The 22188-nt window shown below is 43.9% G+C and overlaps 1 long non-coding RNA gene across 47 annotated transcripts in view; it reads right to left on the bottom strand.

Moving 5' to 3' along the window:
- The window catches only part of LOC307181137, a 3028377-nt gene that overhangs the window by 2856127 nt on the left and 150062 nt on the right, over positions 1–22188 (bottom strand). For 45 of the 47 annotated variants that reach the window (XR_013825946.1, XR_013825971.1, XR_013825972.1 and 42 more), the window contains exon 2: positions 14340–14425. The exons of 1 other annotated variant lie outside the window; for it this stretch is intronic. This is a non-coding gene — a long non-coding RNA (uncharacterized lncRNA). Of the gene's footprint in view, positions 1–9603; positions 9648–14339; positions 14426–22188 lie in introns of those variants that run through there. One more of the 47 variants, XR_013825967.1, reaches the window with a different exon arrangement.

Here is a 22188-nt window from a genome sequence, read left to right as displayed (position 1 = left end):
AGCTTAGGGAAATTAAAATCAAAAAGACACAGCCACCCCAAAGTTTGGGACGCCTCTGTTGACAAGAACCTCGTTTACAGTACAAGTTCAACATCACAGAAAGTGAAAAATGGATAAAGAAGTTGTGGTATTTACTTACAAAGCAATATCACTCAGCAATGAAATCTATGTCATCAGGCCCTTAGCAGCACAATGAGTGGATTCAGGTATGATGATTCTAACTGAAATAAGTCACACAGAAAAAGAAACATCATAAGATATCACTAATACACGGAATGTAAACTTGGCTACACAGGAACTGAAATACAGAACAGAAGAGGGTCTCAAATTTAGAAAACCAACTTATGCTTGCTTAAGGGGAAAGGTGAGATGGGGTGCTGCATAAAACCAGAGATTGAAATGAGCACAGATAAAGTTCCTTAAGCCTAATATGGAATAGACAAGAGCTACTCCTTGCTCAAGGAAATGGACTCAACACCGCATATTAAACGCCTAAGAATGTACCTGACTAGTAAGTATCGTAAAACCTATGGATTGCTATGTCTCCAAAAGAGAATCAAGCATGTGTACAGGGGCATAAACGCAGCAGTGATAGGATTGGAGAGGTTCGGTGAGCAAATGAAGACCCTTTGAAGTCATATTGCATGGTACCCATTACACGGGTCTCAACTCTCCAGGTTTAAGGTATTCTTCCTTCAGCTAAAACATGCATGTGGAACCCAAGTATGATCAACCATGTGAACGGGAGACGTGTTCAAATATGTCTCAGTTTTCCTCCCCTGGTACTCGGGTGCAACATTCCAGACGCTTTACTAACAGTCTCCCCACTTGGAGAGTCAGCGCCTTTAACCTCCTGTTTGGCCCAGTTTGCAATTTCTGCGGAGGATGAACAGGAATAGCGAGAACCAATGAGAGACTAGCTGGAGGTGTCTGGACGGGCAAATTTAACTCTCATTTCCCACCAGGAAGAGGAAATAACCAAAGGCTCAGCGTGCCGTGCCAGAACCAGATTAGGGCCTGAAGCCATCCTGTGGTGTTGCGGCCAGCTCAAAAGAAAGCGAGTTGAAGAAAGGAGCTCAGGGGCACTGTAATTCACAAACTTGCAGAGTTATAAATGACAGCTATCGTCCAAAAATATACTGAAGTAAGGCTGCCAAGAGGACTTGAAAGCGGGGCAGAATTGCAGGAAAGCGATTTCAGGAGGTAGACTGGAATTGCATTGAAAGCATAGGAAAAGAGGCAGAACGTCCACAATGATGCACTTGGCCAAAAAGGGCGTATGCGTTTTTCCCTGAATATATTCAGGGAAAAACGCATACGCCCTTTTTGGCCAACCAAGCAAACTTGCAAAGGAAATCTGCACTACAATGAAGTCTCACTTCCCCCCGGACAAAAGGGCCATCTGAAAAAAGTGTAAAATCCAGAAAGGCAGGACAGGCCATGGAGAACTGGGAGCCTTGTTATGCTGATGGGCGGGATGTAAATTGCCAACAGACACTCGGGAGAAGTGTATGGTGTTTCCTGAAACATCTAAAAAACAAAGCAACAGAGCCTAGGGCACTTCCACTTATGGTCCTATAGCTTAGGTAAATTAAAATCAAAAAGACACAGCCACCCGAAACTTTGGGACGCCTCTGTTTACAAGAACCACGTTTACAGTACAAGTTCAATATCACAGAAAGTGAAAAATGGATAAAGAAATTGTGGTACTTACGTACAATGCAGTATCACTCAGCAATGAAATCTATGTCATCAGGCCCGTAGCAGCATAATGAGTGGATTCAGGTACGATGATTCTAACTGAAATAAGTCACACAGAAAAAGAAACATCATAATATATCACTAATACACGGAATGTAAACTTGGCTACACAGGAACTGAATTCCAAAACAGAACAGGGTCTCAAATTTAGAACACCAACTTCTGCTTGCTTAAGGGGAAAGGTGAGTTGGTGTGCTGCATAAAACCAGAGATTGAAATGAGCACAGATAAAGTTCCTTAAGCCAAATATGGAATAGACAAGAGCTACTCATTGCTCAACGAAATGGACTCAACACGCCATATTAAACGCCTAAGAATGTACCTGACTAGTAAGTATCTTAAAACCTATGGATTGCTATGTCTCCAAAAGAGAATCCAGCGTGTGTACAGGGGCATAAACGCAGCAGTGATAGGATTGGAGAGGTTCGGTGAGCAAATGAAGACCCTTTGAAGTCATATTGCATGGTACCCATTCCACGGGTCTCAACTCTCCAGGTTTAAGGTATTCTTCCTTCAGCTAAAACATGCATGTGGAACCCAGAGTATGATCAACCGTGTGAACGTGAGACGTGTTCAAATATGTCTCAGTTTTCCTCCCCTTGTACTCGGGTGCAACATTCCAGACGCTTTACTAACACTCTCCCCACTTGGAAAATCAGCGCCTTTAACCTCCTGTTTGGCCCAGTTTGCAATTTCTGCGGAAGATGAACAGGAATAGCGAGAACCAATGAGAGGCTAGCTGGAGGTGTCTGGACGGGCAAATTTAACTCTCATTTCCCACCAGTAAGAGCAATTAACCAAACGCTCAGCGTGCCGTGCCAGAACCAGATTAGGGCTTGAAGCCATCCTGCGGTGTTGCGGCCAGCTCAAAAGAAAGCGAGTTGAAGAAAGGAGCTCAGGGGCACTGTAATTCACAAACCTGCAGAGTTATAAATGACAGCTATCGTCCAAAAATAGACTGAAGTAAGGCTGCCAAGAGGACTTGAAAGCGGGGCAGAATTGCAGGAAACTGATTTCAGGAGGTAGACTGGAATTGCATTGAAAGCATAGGAAAAGAGGCAGAACGTCCACAATGATGCACTTGGCCAAAAAGGGCGTATGCGTTTTTTCCTGAATATATTCAGGAAAAAACGCATACGCCCTTTTTGGCCAACCAAGCAAGCTTGCAAAGGAAATCTGCAGTACAGTGAAGTCTCACTGCTCCCCGGTCAAAAGGGCCATCTGAAAAAAGTGTAAAATCCAGAAAGGCAGGACAGGCCATGGAGAACTGGGAGCCTTGTTATGCTGATGGGCGGGATGTAAATTGCCAACAGACACTCGGGAGAAGTGTATGGTGTTTTTGAAACATCTAAAAAACAAAGCAACAGAGCCTAGGGCACTTCCACTTATGGTCCTAGAGCTTAGGGAAATTAAAATCAAAAAGACACAGCCACCCCAAAGTTTGGGACGCCTCCGTTTACAAGAACCTCGTTTACTGTACAAGTTCAATATCACAGAAAGTGAAAAATGGATAAAGAACTTGTGGTACTTACGTACAATGCAGTATCACTCAGCAATGAAATCTATGTCATCAGGCCCGTAGCAGCATAATGAGTGGATTCAGGTATGATGATTCTAACTGAAATAAGTCACACAGAAAAAGAAACATCATAAGACATAACTAATACACGGAATGTAAACTTGGCTACACAGGAACTGAATTAGAGAACAGAACTGGGTCTCAAATTTAGAAAACCAACTTATGCTTGCTTAAGGGGAAAGGTGAGTTGGGGTGCTGCATAAAACCAGAGATTGAAATGAGCACAGATAAAGTTCCTTAAGCCAAATATGGAATAGACAAGAGCTACTCCTTGCTCAACGAAATGGACTCAACACCCCATATTAAACGCCTAAGAATGTACCTGACTAGTAAGTATCTTAAAACCTATGGATTGCTATGTCTCCAAAAGAGAATCAAGCGTGTGTACACGGGCATAAACGCAGCAGTGATAGGATTGGAGAGGTTCGGTGAGCAAATGAAGACCCTTTGAAGTCATATTGCATGGTACCCATTACACGGGTCTCAACTCTCCAGGTTTAAGGTATTCTTCCTTCAGCTAAAACATGCATGTGGAACCCAGAGTATGATCAACCGTGTGAACGGGAGACGTGTTCAAATATGTCTCAGTTTTCCTCCCCTTGTACTCGGGTGCAACATTCCAGACGCTTTACTAACACTCTCCCACTTGGAAAGTCAGCGCCTTTAACCTCCTGTTTGGCCCAGTTTGCAATTTCTGCGGAAGATGAACAGGAATAGGGAGAACCAATGAGAGACTAGCTGGAGGTGTCTGGACGGGCAAATTTAACTCTCATTTCCCACCAGGAAGAGGAAATATCCAAAGGCTCAGCGTGCCGTGCCGGAACCAGATTAGGGCCTGAAGCCATCCTGCGGTGTTGCGGCCAGCTCACAAGAAAGCGAGTGGAAGAAAGGAGCTCAGGGGCACTGTAATTCACAAACCTGCAGAGTTATAAATGACAGCTATCGTCCAAAAATATACTGAAGTAAGGCTGCCAAGAGGACTTGAAAGCGGGGCAGAATTGCAGGAAACCGATTTCAGGAGGTAGACTGGAATTGCATTGAAAGCATAGGAAAAGAGGCAGAGCGTCCACAATGATGCACTTGGCCAAAAAGGGCGTATGCGTTTTTTCCTGAATATATTCAGGGAAAAACGCATACGCCCTTTTTGGCCAACCAAGCAAGCTTGCAAAGGAAATCTGCACTACAATGAAGTCTCACTTCCCCCTGGTCAAAAGGGCCATCTGAAAAAAGTGTAAAATCCAGAAAGGCAGGACAGGCCATGGAGAACTGGGAGCCTTGTTATGCTGATGGGCGGGATGTAAATTGCCAACAACCACTCGGGAGAAGTGTATGGTGTTTCCTGAAACATCTAAAAAACAAAGCAACAGAGCCTATGGCACTTCCACTTATGGTCCTATAGCTTAGGGAAATTAAAATCAAAAAGACACAGCGTCCCCAAAGCTTGGGACGCCGCTGTTTACAAGAACCTCGTTTACAGTACAAGTTCAACATCGCAGAAAGTGAAAAATGGATAAAGAACTTGTGGTATTTGCTTACAAAGCAATATCACTCAGCAATGAAATCTATGTCATCAGGCCCGTAGCAGCATAATGAGTGGATTCAGGTACGATGATTCTAACTGAAATAAGTCACACAGAAAAAGAAACATCATAAGATATCAGTAATACACGGAATGTAAACTTGGCTACACAGGAACTGAATTCCAAAACAGAACAGGGTCTTAAATTTAGAAAACCAACTTATGCTTGCTTAAGGGTAAAGGTGAGTTGGGGTGCTGCATAAAACCAGAGATTGAAATGAGCACAGATAAAGTTCCTTAAGCCAAATATGGAATAGACAAGAGCTACTCCTTGCTCAACGAAATGGACTCAACACCCCATATTAAACGCCTAAGAATGTACCTGACTAGTAACTATCTTAAAACCTATGGATTGCTATGTCTCCAAAAGAGAATCAAGCGTGTGTACAGGGGCATAAACGCAGCAGTGATAGGATTGGAGAGGTTCGGTGAGCAAATGAAGACCCTTTGAAGTCATATTGCATGATACCCATTCCACGGGTCTCAACACTCCAGGTTTAAGGTATTCTTCCTTCAGCTAAAACATGCATGTGGAACCTAGAGTATGATCAACCATGTGATCGGGAGACGTGTTCAAATATGTCTCAGTTTTCCTCCCCTGGTACTCGGGTGCAACATTCCAGACGCTTTACTAACACTCTCCCCACTTGGAGAGTCAGCGCCTTTAACCTCCTGTTTGGCCCAGTTTGCAATTTCTGCGGAAGATGAACAGGAATAGCGAGAACCAATGAGAGACTAGCTGGAGGTGTCTGGACGGGCAAATTTAACTCTCATTTCCCACCAGGAAGAACAATTAACCAAAGGCTCAGCGTGCCGTGCCGGAACCAGATTAGGGCCTGAAGCCATCCTGCGGTGTTGCGGCCAGCTCAAAAGAAAGCGAGTTGAAGAAAGGAGCTCAGGGGAACTGTAATTCACAAACCTGCAGAGTTATAAATGACAGCTATCGTCCAAAAATAGACTGAAGTAAGGCTCCCAAGAGGACTTGAAAGCAGGGCAGAATTGCAGGAAACCGATTTCAGGAGGTAGACTGGAATTGCATTGAAAGCATAGGAAAAGAGGCAGAACGTCCACAATGATGCACTTGGCCAAAAAGAGTGTATGCGTTTTTTCCTGAATATATTCAGGAAAAAACGCATACGCACTTTTTGGCCAACCAAGCAAGCTTGCAAAGGAAATCTGCACTACAATGAAGTCTCACTTCCCCCCGGTCAAAAGGGCCATCTGAAAAAAGTGTAAAATCCAGAAAAGCAGGAGAGGCCATGGAGAACTGGGAGCCTTGTTATGCTGATGGGCGGGATGTAAATTGCCAACAGACACTCGGGAGAAGTGTATGGTGTTTCCTGAAACATCTAAAAAACAAAGCAACAGAGCCTAGGGCACTTCCACTTATGGTCCTATAGCTTAGGGAAACTAAAATCAAAAAGACACAGCCACCCCAAAGTTTGGGACGCCTCTGTTTACAAGAGCCTCGTTTACAGTACAAGTTCAATATCACAGAAAGTGAAAAATGGATAAAGAACTTGTGGTACTTACGTACAATGCAGTATCACTCAGCAATGAAATCTATGTCATCAGGCCCGTAGCAGCATAATGAGTGGATTCAGGTACGATGATTCTAACTGAAATAAGTCACACAGAAAAAGAAACATCATAAGATATCAGTAATACACGGAATGTAAACTTGGCTACACAGGAACTGAATTACAGAACAGAACAGGGTCTCAAATTTAGAAAACCAACTTATGCTTGCTTAAGGGGAAAGGTGAGTTGGGGTGCTGCATAAAACCAGAGATTGAAATGAGCACAGATAAATTTCCTTAAGCCAAATATGGAATAGACAAGAGCTACTCCTTGCTCAACGAAATGGACTCAACACCCCATATTAAACGCCTAAGAATGTACCTGACTAGTAAGTATCTTAAAACCTATGGATTGCTATGTCTCCAAAAGAGAATCAAGCGTGTGTACAGGGGCATAAACGCAGCAGTGATAGGATTGGAGAGGTTCGGTGAGCAAATGAAGACCCTTTGAAGTCATATTGCATGGTACCCATTCCACGGGTCTCAACTCTCAAGGTTTAAGGAATTCTTCCTTCAGCTAAAACATGCATGTGGAACCCAGAGTATGATCAACCGTGTGAACAGGAGACGTGTTCAAATATGTCTCAGTTTTCCTCCCCTGGTACTCGGGTGCAACATTCCAGACGCTTTACTAACACTCTCCCCACCTGGAGAGTCAGCGCCTTTAACGTCCTGTTTGGCCCAATTTGCAATTTCTGCGGAAGATGAACAGGAATAGGGAGAACCAATGAGAGACTAGCTGGCGGTGTCTGGACGGGCAAATTTAACTCTCATTTCCCACCAGGAAGAGGAAATAACCAAAGGCTCAGCGTGCCGTGCCAGTACCAGATTAGGGCCTGAAGCCATCCTGTGGTGTTGCGGCCAGGTCACAAGAATGCAAATTGAAGAAAGGAGCTCAGGGGCACTGTAATTCACAAACCTGCAGAGTTATAAATGACAGCTATCGTCCAAAAATATACTGAAGTAAGGCTGCCAAGAGGACTTGAAAGCGGGGCAGAATTGCAGGAAACCGATTTCAGGAGGTAGACTGGAATTGCATTGAAAGCATCGGAAAAGAGGCAGAACGTCCACAATGATGCACTTGGCCAAAAATTGCGTATGCGTTTTTTCCTTCAGGAAAAAACGCATACGCCCTTTTTGGCCAACCAAGCAAGCTTGCAAAGAAAATCTGCACTACAATGAAGTCTCACTTCCCCCCGGTCAAAAGGGCCATCTGAAAAAAGTGTAAAATCCAGAAAGGCAGGACAGGCCATGGAGAACTGGGAGCCTTGTTATGCTGATGGGCGGGATGTAAATTGCCAACAGACACTCGGGAGAAGTGTATGGTGTTTCCTGAAACATCTAAAAAACAAAGCAACAGAGCCTAGGGCACTTCCACTTATGGTCCTATAGCTTAGGGAAATTAAAATCAAAAAGACACAGCCACCCGAAACTTTGGGACGCCTCTGTTTACAAGAACCTCGTTTACAGTACAAGTTCAATATCACAGAAAGTGAAAAATGGATAAAGAAATTGTGGTACTTACGTACAATGCAGTATCACTCAGCAATGAAATCTATGTCATCAGGCCCATAGCAGCATAATGAGTGGATTCAGGTACGATGATTCTAACTGAAATAAGTCACACAGAAAAAGAAACATCATAATATATCACTAATACACATAATGTAAACTTGGCTACACAGGAACTGAATTCCAAAACAGAACAGGGTCTCAAATTTAGAACACCAACTTATGCTTGCTTAAGGGGAAAGGTGAGTTGGGGTGCTGCATAAAACCAGAGATTGAAATGAGCACAGATAAAGTTCCTTAAGCCAAATATGGAATAGACAAGAGCTACTCCTTGCTCAACGAAATGGACTCAACACCTCATATTAAACGCCTAAGAATGTACCTGACTAGTAAGTATCTTATAACCTATGGATTGCTATGTCTCCAAAAGAGAATCAAGCGTGTGTACAGGGGAATAAACGCAGTACTGATAGGATTGGAGAGGTTCGGTGAGCAAATGAAGACCCTTTGAAGTCATATTGCATGGTACCCATTCCACGGGTTTCAACTCTCCAGGTTTAAGGTATTCTTCCTTCAGCTAAAACATGCATGTGGAACCTAGAGTATGATCAACCATGTGATCGGGAGACGTGTTCAAATATGTCTCAGTTTTCGTACCCTGGTACTCGGGTGCAACATTCCAGACGCTTTACTAACACTCTCCCTACTTGGAGAGTCAGTCCCTTTAACCTCCTGTTTGGCCCAGTTTGCAATTTCTGCGGAAGATGAACAGGGATAGCGAGAACCAATGAGAGACTAGCTGGAGGTGTCTGGACGGGCAAATTTAACTCTCATTTCCGACCAGGAAGAGGAAATATCCAAAGGCTCAGCGTGCCGTGCCAGAACCAGATTAGGGCCTGAAGCCATCCTGCGGTGTTGCGGCCAGCTCAAAAGAAAGCGAGTTGAAGAAAAGAGCTCAGGGGCACTGTAATTCACAAACCTGCAGAGTTATAAATGACAGCTATCGTCCAAAAATATACTGAAGTAAGGCTGCCAAGAGGACTTGAAAGCGGGGCAGAATTGCAGGAAACCGATTTCAGGAGGTAGACTGGAATTGCATTGAAAGCATAGGAAAAGAGGCAGAACGTCCACAATGATGCACTTGGCCAAAAAGGGCGTATGCGTTTTTTCCTGAATATATTCAGGAAAAAACGCATACGCCCTTTTTGGCCAACCAAGCAAGCTTGCAAAGGAAATCTGCACTACAATGAAGTCTCACTTCCCCCGATCAAAAGGGCCATCTGAAAAAAGTGTAAAATCCAGAAAGGCATTACAGGCCATGGAGAACTGGGAGCCTTGTTATGCTGATGGGCGGGATGTAAATTGCCAACAGACACTCGGGAGAAGTGTATGGTGTTTCCTGAAACATCTAAAAAACAAAGCAACAGAGCCTAGGGCACTTCCACTTATGGTCCTATAGCTTAGGGAAATTAAAATCAAAAAGACACAGCCACCCCAAAGTTTGGGACGCCTCTGTTTACAAGAACCTCGTTTACCGTACAAGTTCAATATCACAGAAAGTAAAAAATGGATAAAGAACTTGTGGTACTTACGTACAATGAAGTATCACTCAGCAATGAAATCTATGTCATCAGGCCCGTAGCAGCATAGTGAGTGGATTCAGGTACGATGATTCTAACTGAAATAAGTCACACAGAAAAAGAAACATCATAAGATATCACTAATACACGGAATGTAAACTTGGCTACACAGGAACTGAATTCCAAAACAGAACTGGGTCTCAAATTTAGAAAACCAACTTATGCTTGCTTAAGGGGAAAGGTGAGTTGGGGTGCTGCATAAAACCAGAGATTGAAATGAGCACAGATAAAGTTCCTTAAGCCAAATATGGAATAGACAAGAGCTATTCCTTGCTCAACGAAATGGACTCAACACCCCATATTAAAACGCCTAAGAATGTACCTGACTAGTAAGTATCTTAAAACCTATGGATTGCTATGTCTCCAAAAGAGAATCAAGCGTGTGTACAGGGACATAAACGCAGCAGTGATAGGATTGGAGAGGTTCGGTGAGCAAATGAAGACCTTTGAAGTCATATTGCATGGTACCCATTCCACGGGTCTCAACTCTCCAGGTTTAAGGTATTCTTCCTTCAGCTAAAACATGCATGTGGAACCCAGAGTACGATGAACCATGGGAACGGGAGACGTGTTCAAATATGTTTCAGTTTTCCTCCCCTGGTACTCGGGTGCAACATTCCAGACGCTTTACTAACACTCTACCCCTTGGAGAGTCAGCGCCTTTAACCTCCTGTTTGGCCCAGTTTGCAATTTCTGTGGAAGATGAACAGGAATAGGGAGACCAATGAGAGACTAGCTGGAGGTGTCTGGACGGGCAAATTTAACTCTCATTTCCCACCAGGAACAGGAAATAACCAAAGACTCAGCATGCCATGCCGGAACCAGATTAGGGCCTGAAGCCATCCTGCGGTGTTGCGGCCAGCTCACAAGAAAGCGAGTTGAAGAAAGGAGCTAAGGGGCACTGTAATTCACAAACCTGCAGAGTTATAAATGACAGCTATCGTCCAAAAATATACTGAAGTAAGGCTGCCAAGAGGACTTGAAAGTGGGGCAGAATTGCAGGAAACCGATTTCAGGAGGTAGACTGGAATTGCATTGAAAGCATAGGAAAAGAGGCAGAACGTCCACAATGATGCACTTGGCCAAAAAGGGCGTATGCGTTTTTTCCTGAATATATTCAGGAAAAAACGCATACGCCCTTTTTGGCCAACCAAGCAAGCTTGCAAAGGAAATCTGCACTACAATGAAGTCTCACTTCCCCCCGGTCAAAAGGGCCATCTGAAAAAAGTGTAAAATCCAGAAAGGCAGGACAGGCCATGGAGAACTGGGAGCCTTGTTATGCTGATGGGCGGGATGTAAATTGCCAACAGACATTCGGGAGAAGTGTATGGTGTTTCCTGAAACATCTAAAAAACAAAGCAACAGAGCCTAGGGCACTTCCACTTATGGTCCTATAGCTTAGGGAAATTAAAATCCAAAAGACACAGCCACCCCAAAGTTTGGAACGGCTCTGTTTACAAGAACCTCGTTTACAGTAGAAGTTCAACATCCCAGAAAGTGAAAAATGGATAAAGAAGTTGTGGTATTTACTTACAAAGCAATATCACTCAGCAATGAAATCTATGTCATCAGGCCCTTAGCAGCACAATGAGTGGATTCAGGTATGATGATTCTAACTGAAATAAGTCACACAGAAAAAGAAACATCATAAGATATCAGTAATACACGGAATGTAAACTTGGCTACACAGGAACTGAATTCCAAAACAGAACAGGGTCTCAAATTTAGAAAACCAACTTATGCTTGCTTAAGGGTAAAGGTGAGATGGGGTGCTGCATAAAACCAGAGATTGAAATGAGCACAGATAAAGTTCCTTAAGCCAAATATGGAATAGACAAGAGCTACTCCTTGCTCAACGAAATGGACTCAACACCGCATATTAAACGCCTAAGAATGTACCTGACTAGTAAGTATCTTAAAACCTATGGATTGCTATGTCTCCAAAAGAGAATCAAGCGTGTGTACAGGGACATAAACGCAGCAGTGATAGGATTGGAGAGGTTCGGTGAGCAAATGAAGACCTCTGAAGTCATATTGCATGGTACCCATTCCACGGGTCTCAACTCTCCAGGTTTAAGGTATTCTTCCTTCAGCTAAAACATGCATGTGGAACCCAGAGTATGATCAACCGTGTGAACGGGAGCCGTGTTTAAATATGTCTCAGTTTACCTCCCCTGGTACTCGGGTGCAACATTCCAGACGCTTTACTAACACTCTCCCCACTTGGAGAGTCAGCGCCTTTAACCTCCTGTTTGGCCCAGTTTGCAATTTCTGCGGAAGATGAACAGGAATAGGGAGAACCAATGAGAGACTAGCTGGAGGTGTCTGGACGGGCAAATTTAACTCTCATTTCCCACCAGGAAGAGGAAATAACCAAAGGCTCAGCGTGCCGTGCCGGAACCAGATTAGGGCCTGAAGCCATCCTGCGGTGTTGCGGCCAGCTCAAAAGAAAGCGAGTTGAAGAAAAGAGCTCAGGGGCACTGTAATTCACAAACCTGCAGAGTTATAAATGACAGCTATCGTCCAAAAATATACTGAAGTAAGGCTGCCAAGAGGACTTGAAAGTGGGGCAGAATTGCAGGAAACCGATTTCAGGAGGTAGACTGGAATTGCATTGAAAGCATAGGAAAAGAGGCAGAACGTCCACAATGATGCACTTGGCCAAAAAGGGCGTATGCGTTTTTTCCTGAATATATTCAGGAAAAAACGCATACGCCCTTTTTGGCCAACCAAGCAAGCTTGCAAAGGAAATCTGCACTACAATGAAGTCTCACTTCCCCCCGATCAAAAGGGCCATCTGAAAAAAGTGTAAAATCCAGAAAGGCAGGACAGGCCATGGAGAACTGGGAGCCTTGTTATGCTGATGGGCGGGATGTAAATTGCCAACAGACACTCCGGAGAAGTGTATGGTGTTTCCTGAAACATCTAAAAAACAAAGCAACAGAGCCTAGGGCACTTCCACTTATGGTCCTATAGCTTAGGGAAATTAAAATCAAAAAGACACAGCCACCCCAAAGTTTGGGACGCCTCTGTTTACAAGAACCTCGTTTACCGTACAAGTTCAATATCACAGAAAGTGAAAAATGGATAAAGAACTTGTGGTACTTACGTACAATGAAGTATCACTCAGCAATGAAATCTATGTCATCAGGCCCGTAGCAGCATAGTGAGTGGATTCAGGTACGATGATTCTAACTGAAATAAGTCACACAGAAAAAGAAACATCATAAGATATCACTAATACACGGAATGTAAACTTGGCTACACAGGAACTGAATTCCAAAACAGAAGAGGGTCTCAAATTTAGAAAACCAACTTCTGCTTGCTTAAGGGGAAAGGTGAGTTGGGGTGCTGCATAAAACCAGAGATTGAAATGAGCACAGATAAAGTTCCTTAAGCCAAATATGGAATAGACAAGAGCTACTCCTTGCTCAACGAAATGGACTCAACACCCCATATTAAACGCCTAAGAATGTACCTGACTAGTAAGTATCTTAAAACCTATGGATTGCTATGTCTCCAAAAGAGAATCAAGCGTGTGTACAGGGACATAAACGCAGCAGTGATAGGATTGGAGAGGTTCGGTGAGCAAATGAAGACCTCTGAAGTCATATTGCATGGTACCCATTCCACGGGTCTCAACTCTCCAGGTTTAAGGTATTCTTCCTTCAGCTAAAACATGCATGTGGAACCCAGAGTATGATCAACCGTGTGAACGGGAGCCGTGTTTAAATATGTCTCAGTTTACCTCCCCTGGTACTCGGGTGCAACATTCCAGACGCTTTACTAACACTCTCCCCACTTGGAGAGTCAGCGCCTTTAACCTCCTGTTTGGCCCAGTTTGCAATTTCTGCGGAAGATGAACAGGAATAGGGAGAACCAATGAGAGACTAGCTGGAGGTGTCTGGACGGGCAAATTTAACTCTCATTTCCCACCAGGAAGAGGAAATAACCAAAGGCTCAGCGTGCCGTGCCGGAACCAGATTAGGGCCTGAAGCCATCCTGCGGTGTTGCGGCCAGCTCAAAAGAAAGCGAGTTGAAGAAAAGAGCTCAGGGGCACTGTAATTCACAAACCTGCAGAGTTATAAATGACAGCTATCGTCCAAAAATATACTGAAGTAAGGCTGCCAAGAGGACTTGAAAGCGGGGCAGAATTGCAGGAAACCGATTTCAGGAGGTAGACTGGAATTGCATTGAAAGCATAGGAAAAGAGGCAGAACGTCCACAATGATGCACTTGGCCAAAAAGGGCGTATGCGTTTTTTCCTGAATATATTCAGGAAAAAACGCATACGCCCTTTTTGGCCAACCAAGCAAGCTTGCAAAGGAAATCTGCACTACAATGAAGTCTCACTTCCCCCCGATCAAAAGGGCCATCTGAAAAAAGTATAAAATCCAGAAAGGCAAGACAGGCCATGGAGAACTGGGAGCCTTGTTATGCTGATGGGCGGGATGTAAATTGCCAACAGACACTCGGGAGAAGTGTATGGTGTTTCCTGAAACATCTAAAAAACAAAGCAACTGAGCCTAGGGCACTTCCACTTATGGTCCTATAGCTTAGGGAAATTATAATCAAAAAGACACAGCCACCCCAAAGTTTGGGACAGCTCTGTTTACAAGAACATCGTTTACCGTACAAGTTCAATATCACAGAAAGTGAAAAACGGATAAAGAACTTGTGGTACTTACGTACAATGCAGTATCACTCAGCAATGAAATCTATGTCATCAGGCTCGTAGCAGCATAATGAGTGGATTCAGGTACGATGATTCTAACTGAAATAAGTCACACAGAAAAAGAAACATCATAAGATATCACTAATACACGGAATGTAAACTTGGCTACACAGGAACTGAATTCCAAAACAGAACAGGGTCTCAAATTTAGAAAACCAACTTCTGCTTGCTTAAGGGGAAAGGTGAGTTGGGGTGCTGCATAAAACCAGAGATTGAAATGAGCACAGATAAAGTTCCTTAAGCCAAATATGGAATAGACAAGAGCTACTCCTTGCTCAACGAAATGGACTCAACATCCCATATTAAACGCCTAAGAATGTACCTGACTAGTAAGTATCTTAAAACCTATGGATTGCTATGTCTCCAAAAGAGAATCAAGCGTGTGTACAGGGGCATAAACGCAGCAGTGATAGGATTGGAGAAGATCGGTGAGCAAATGAAGACCCTTTGAAGTCATATTGCATGGTACCCATTCCACGGGTTTCAACTACCCAGGTTTAAGGTATTCTTCCTTCAGCTAAAACATGCATGTGGAACCCAGAGTATGATCAACCGTGTGAACGGGAGACGTGTTCAAATATGTCTCAGTTTTTCTCCCCTGGTACTCGGGTGCAACATTCCAGACGCTTTACTAACACTCTCCCCACCTGGAGAGTCAGCGCCTTTAACCTCCTGTTTGGCCCAGTTTGCAATTTCTGCGGAAGATGAACAGGAATAGGGAGAACCAATGAGAGACTAGCTGGCGGTGTCTGGACGGGCAAATTTAACTCTCATTTCCCACCAGGAAGAGGAAATAACCAAAGGCTCAGCGTGCCGTGCCGGAACCAGATTAGGGCCTGAAGCCATCCTGTGGTGTTGCGGCCAGGTCACAAGAATGCAAATTGAAGAAAGGAGCTCAGGGGCACTGTAATTCACAAACCTGCAGAGTTATAAATGACAGCTATCGTCCAAAAATAGACTGAAGTAAGGCTGCCAAGAGGACTTGAAAGCGGGGCAGAATTGCAGGAAACCGATTTCAGGAGGTAGACTGGAATTGCATTGAAAGCATCGGAAAAGAGGCAGAACGTCCACAATGATGCACTTGGCCAAAAATTGCGTATGCGTTTTTTCCTTCAGGAAAAAACGCATACGCCCTTTTTGGCCAACCAAGCAAGCTTGCAAAGAAAATCTGCACTACAATGAAGTCTCACTTCCCCCCGGTCAAAAGGGCCATCTGAAAAAAGTGTAAAATCCAGAAAGGCAGGACAGGCCATGGAGAACTGGGAGCCTTGTTATGCTGATGGGCGGGATGTAAATTGCCAACAGACACTCGGGAGAAGTGTATGGTGTTTCCTGAAACATCTAAAAAACAAAGCAACAGAGCCTAGGGCACTTCCACTTATGGTCCTATAGCTTAGGGAAATTAAAATCAAAAAGACACAGCCACCCGAAACTTTGGGACGCCTCTGTTTACAAGAACCTCGTTTACAGTACAAGTTCAATATCACAGAAAGTGAAAAATGGATAAAGAAATTGTGGTACTTACGTACAATGCAGTATCACTCAGCAATGAAATCTATGTCATCAGGCCCATAGCAGCATAATGAGTGGATTCAGGTACGATGATTCTAACTGAAATAAGTCACACAGAAAAAGAAACATCATAATATATCACTAATACACATAATGTAAACTTGGCTACACAGGAACTGAATTCCAAAACAGAACAGGGTCTCAAATTTAGAACACCAACTTATGCTTGCTTAAGGGGAAAGGTGAGTTGGGGTGCTGCATAAAACCAGAGATTGAAATGAGCACAGATAAAGTTCCTTAAGCCAAATATGGAATAGACAAGAGCTACTCCTTGCTCAACGAAATGGACTCAACACCTCATATTAAACGCCTAAGAATGTACCTGACTAGTAAGTATCTTATAACCTATGGATTGCTATGTCTCCAAAAGAGAATCAAGCGTGTGTACAGGGGAATAAACGCAGTACTGATAGGATTGGAGAGGTTCGGTGAGCAAATGAAGACCCTTTGAAGTCATATTGCATGGTACCCATTCCACGGGTTTCAACTCTCCAGGTTTAAGGTATTCTTCCTTCAGCTAAAACATGCATGTGGAACCTAGAGTATGATCAACCATGTGATCGGGAGACGTGTTCAAATATGTCTCAGTTTTCGTACCCTGGTACTCGGGTGCAACATTCCAGACGCTTTACTAACACTCTCCCTACTTGGAGAGTCAGTTCCTTTAACCTCCTGTTTGGCCCAGTTTGCAATTTCTGCGGAAGATGAACAGGGATAGCGAGAACCAATGAGAGACTAGCTGGAGGTGTCTGGACGGGCAAATTTAACTCTCATTTCCCACCAGGAAGAGGAAATAACCAAAGGCTCAGCGTGCCGTGCCAGAACCAGATTAGGGCCTGAAGCCATCCTGCGGTGTTGCGGCCAGCTCACAAGAAACGAGTTGAAGAAAGGAGCTCAGGGGCACTGTAATTCACAAACCTGCAGAGTTATAAATGACAGCTATCGTCCAAAAATATACTGAAGTAAGGCTGCCAAGAGGACTTGAAAGCGGGGCAGAATTGCAGGAAACTGATTTCAGGAGGTAGACTGGAATTGCATTGAAAGCATAGGAAAAGAGGCAGAACGTCCACAATGATGCACTTGGCCAAAAAGGGCGTATGCGTTTTTTCCTGAATATATTCAGGAAAAAACGCATACGCCCTTTTTGGCCAACCAAGCAAGCTTGCAAAGGAAATCTGCACTACAATGAAGTCTCACTTCCCCCTGGTCAAAAGGGCCATCTGAAAAAAGTATAAAATCCAGAAAGGTAGGACAGGCCATGGAGAACTGGGAGCCTTGTTATGCTGATAGGCGGGATGTAAATTGCCAACAGACACTCGGGAGAAGTGTATGGTGTTTCCTGAAACATCTAAAAAACAAAGCAACAGAGCCTAGGGCACTTCCACTTATGGTCCTATAGCTTAGGGAAATTAAAATCAAAAAGACACAGCCACCCCAAAGTTTGGGACGCCTCTGTTGACAAGAACCTCGTTTACAGTACAAGTTCAACATCACAGAAAGTGAAAAATGGATAAAGAAGTTGTGGTATTTACTTACAAAGCAATATCACTCAGCAATGAAATCTATGTCATCAGGCCCTTAGCAGCACAATGAGTGGATTCAGGTATGATGATTCTAACTGAAATAAGTCACACAGAAAAAGAAACATCATAAGATATCACTAATACACGGAATGTAAACTTGGCTACACAGGAACTGAAATACAGAACAGAAGAGGGTCTCAAATTTAGAAAACCAACTTATGCTTGCTTAAGGGGAAAGGTGAGATGGGGTGCTGCATAAAACCAGAGATTGAAATGAGCACAGATAAAGTTCCTTAAGCCTAATATGGAATAGACAAGAGCTACTCCTTGCTCAAGGAAATGGACTCAACACCGCATATTAAACGCCTAAGAATGTACCTGACTAGTAAGTATCGTAAAACCTATGGATTGCTATGTCTCCAAAAGAGAATCAAGCATGTGTACAGGGGCATAAACGCAGCAGTGATAGGATTGGAGAGGTTCGGTGAGCAAATGAAGACCCTTTGAAGTCATATTGCATGGTACCCATTACACGGGTCTCAACTCTCCAGGTTTAAGGTATTCTTCCTTCAGCTAAAACATGCATGTGGAACCCAAGTATGATCAACCATGTGAACGGGAGACGTGTTCAAATATGTCTCAGTTTTCCTCCCCTGGTACTCGGGTGCAACATTCCAGACGCTTTACTAACAGTCTCCCCACTTGGAGAGTCAGCGCCTTTAACCTCCTGTTTGGCCCAGTTTGCAATTTCTGCGGAGGATGAACAGGAATAGCGAGAACCAATGAGAGACTAGCTGGAGGTGTCTGGACGGGCAAATTTAACTCTCATTTCCCACCAGGAAGAGGAAATAACCAAAGGCTCAGCGTGCCGTGCCGGAACCAGATTAGGGCCTGAAGCCATCCTGTGGTGTTGCGGCCAGCTCAAAAGAAAGCGAGTTGAAGAAAGGAGCTCAGGGGCACTGTAATTCACAAACTTGCAGAGATATAAATGACAGCTATCGTCCAAAAATATACTGAAGTAAGGCTGCCAAGAGGACTTGAAAGCGGGGCAGAATTGCAGGAAAGCGATTTCAGGAGGTAGACTGGAATTGCATTGAAAGCATAGGAAAAGAGGCAGAACGTCCACAATGATGCACTTGGCCAAAAAGGGTGTATGCGTTTTTCCCTGAATATATTCAGGGAAAAACGCATACGCCCTTTTTGGCCAACCAAGCAAACTTGCAAAGGAAATCTGCACTACAATGAAGTCTCACTTCCCCCCGGACAAAAGGGCCATCTGAAAAAAGTGTAAAATCCAGAAAGGCAGGACAGGCCATGGAGAACTGGGAGCCTTGTTATGCTGATGGGCGGGATGTAAATTGCCAACAGACACTCGGGAGAAGTGTATGGTGTTTCCTGAAACATCTAAAAAACAAAGCAACAGAGCCTAGGGCACTTCCACTTATGGTCCTATAGCTTAGGTAAATTAAAATCAAAAAGACACAGCCACCCGAAACTTTGGGACGCCTCTGTTTACAAGAACCACGTTTACAGTACAAGTTCAATATCACAGAAAGTGAAAAATGGATAAAGAAATTGTGGTACTTACGTACAATGCAGTATCACTCAGCAATGAAATCTATGTCATCAGGCCCGTAGCAGCATAATGAGTGGATTCAGGTACGATGATTCTAACTGAAATAAGTCACACAGAAAAAGAAACATCATAATATATCACTAATACACGGAATGTAAACTTGGCTACACAGGAACTGAATTCCAAAACAGAACAGGGTCTCAAATTTAGAACACCAACTTCTGCTTGCTTAAGGGGAAAGGTGAGTTGGTGTGCTGCATAAAACCAGAGATTGAAATGAGCACAGATAAAGTTCCTTAAGCCAAATATGGAATAGACAAGAGCTACTCATTGCTCAACGAAATGGACTCAACACGCCATATTAAACGCCTAAGAATGTACCTGACTAGTAAGAATCTTAAAACCTATGGATTGCTATGTCTCCAAAAGAGAATCCAGCGTGTGTACAGGGGCATAAACGCAGCAGTGATAGGATTGGAGAGGTTCGGTGAGCAAATGAAGACCCTTTGAAGTCATATTGCATGGTACCCATTCCACGGGTCTCAACTCTCCAGGTTTAAGGTATTCTTCCTTCAGCTAAAACATGCATGTGGAACCCAGAGTATGATCAACCGTGTGAACGTGAGACGTGTTCAAATATGTCTCAGTTTTCCTCCCCTTGTACTCGGGTGCAACATTCCAGACGCTTTACTAACACTCTCCCCACTTGGAAAATCAGCGCCTTTAACCTCCTGTTTGGCCCAGTTTGCAATTTCTGCGGAAGATGAACAGGAATAGCGAGAACCAATGAGAGGCTAGCTGGAGGTGTCTGGACGGGCAAATTTAACTCTCATTTCCCACCAGTAAGAGCAATTAACCAAACGCTCAGCGTGCCGTGCCAGAACCAGATTAGGGCTTGAAGCCATCCTGCGGTGTTGCGGCCAGCTCAAAAGAAAGCGAGTTGAAGAAAGGAGCTCAGGGGCACTGTAATTCACAAACCTGCAGAGTTATAAATGACAGCTATCGTCCAAAAATAGACTGAAGTAAGGCTGCCAAGAGGACTTGAAAGCGGGGCAGAATTGCAGGAAACTGATTTCAGGAGGTAGACTGGAATTGCATTGAAAGCATAGGAAAAGAGGCAGAACGTCCACAATGATGCACTTGGCCAAAAAGGGCGTATGCGTTTTTTCCTGAATATATTCAGGAAAAAACGCATACGCCCTTTTTGGCCAACCAAGCAAGCTTGCAAAGGAAATCTGCAGTACAGTGAAGTCTCACTGCTCCCCGGTCAAAAGGGCCATCTGAAAAAAGTGTAAAATCCAGAAAGGCAGGACAGGCCATGGAGAACTGGGAGCCTTGTTATGCTGATGGGCGGGATGTAAATTGCCAACAGACACTCGGGAGAAGTGTATGGTGTTTTTGAAACATCTAAAAAACAAAGCAACAGAGCCTAGGGCACTTCCACTTATGGTCCTAGAGCTTAGGGAAATTAAAATCAAAAAGACACAGCCACCCCAAAGTTTGGGACGCCTCCGTTTACAAGAACCTCGTTTACTGTACAAGTTCAATATCACAGAAAGTGAAAAATGGATAAAGAACTTGTGGTACTTACGTACAATGCAGTATCACTCAGCAATGAAATCTATGTCATCAGGCCCGTAGCAGCATAATGAGTGGATTCAGGTATGATGATTCTAACTGAAATAAGTCACACAGAAAAAGAAACATCATAAGACATAACTAATACACGGAATGTAAACTTGGCTACACAGGAACTGAATTAGAGAACAGAACTGGGTCTCAAATTTAGAAAACCAACTTCTGCTTGCTTAAGGGGAAAGGTGAGTTGGGGTGCTGCATAAAACCAGAGATTGAAATGAGCACAGATAAAGTTCCTTAAGCCAAATATGGAATAGACAAGAGCTACTCCTTGCTCAACGAAATGGACTCAACACCCCATATTAAACGCCTAAGAATGTACCTGACTAGTAAGTATCTTAAAACCTATGGATTGCTATGTCTCCAAAAGAGAATCAAGCGTGTGTACACGGGCATAAACGCAGCAGTGATAGGATTGGAGAGGTTCGGTGAGCAAATGAAGACCCTTTGAAGTCATATTGCATGGTACCCATTACACGGGTCTCAACTCTCCAGGTTTAAGGTATTCTTCCTTCAGCTAAAACATGCATGTGGAACCCAGAGTATGATCAACCGTGTGAACGGGAGACGTGTTCAAATATGTCTCAGTTTTCCTCCCCTTGTACTCGGGTGCAACATTCCAGACGCTTTACTAACACTCTCCCACTTGGAAAGTCAGCGCCTTTAACCTCCTGTTTGGCCCAGTTTGCAATTTCTGCGGAAGATGAACAGGAATAGGGAGAACCAATGAGAGACTAGCTGGAGGTGTCTGGACGGGCAAATTTAACTCTCATTTCCCACCAGGAAGAGGAAATATCCAAAGGCTCAGCGTGCCGTGCCGGAACCAGATTAGGGCCTGAAGCCATCCTGCGGTGTTGCGGCCAGCTCACAAGAAAGCGAGTGGAAGAAAGGAGCTCAGGGGCACTGTAATTCACAAACCTGCAGAGTTATAAATGACAGCTATCGTCCAAAAATATACTGAAGTAAGGCTGCCAAGAGGACTTGAAAGCGGGGCAGAATTGCAGGAAACCGATTTCAGGAGGTAGACTGGAATTGCATTGAAAGCATAGGAAAAGAGGCAGAACGTCCACAATGATGCACTTGGCCAAAAAGGGCGTATGCGTTTTTTCCTGAATATATTCAGGGAAAAACGCATACGCCCTTTTTGGCCAACCAAGCAAGCTTGCAAAGGAAATCTGCACTACAATGAAGTCTCACTTCCCCCTGGTCAAAAGGGCCATCTGAAAAAAGTGTAAAATCCAGAAAGGCAGGACAGGCCATGGAGAACTGGGAGCCTTGTTATGCTGATGGGCGGGATGTAAATTGCCAACAACCACTCGGGAGAAGTGTATGGTGTTTCCTGAAACATCTAAAAAACAAAGCAACAGAGCCTATGGCACTTCCACTTATGGTCCTATAGCTTAGGGAAATTAAAATCAAAAAGACACAGCGTCCCCAAAGCTTGGGACGCCGCTGTTTACAAGAACCTCGTTTACAGTACAAGTTCAACATCG

Source organism: Stenella coeruleoalba (assembly GCF_951394435.1).
Source record: "Stenella coeruleoalba genome assembly, contig: scaffold_39, whole genome shotgun sequence".
Lineage (NCBI taxonomy): Eukaryota > Metazoa > Chordata > Mammalia > Artiodactyla > Delphinidae > Stenella > Stenella coeruleoalba.
The sequence above is the reverse complement of the archived record's forward strand: the minus strand, read 5'-3'. Positions and strand labels throughout refer to the sequence as shown.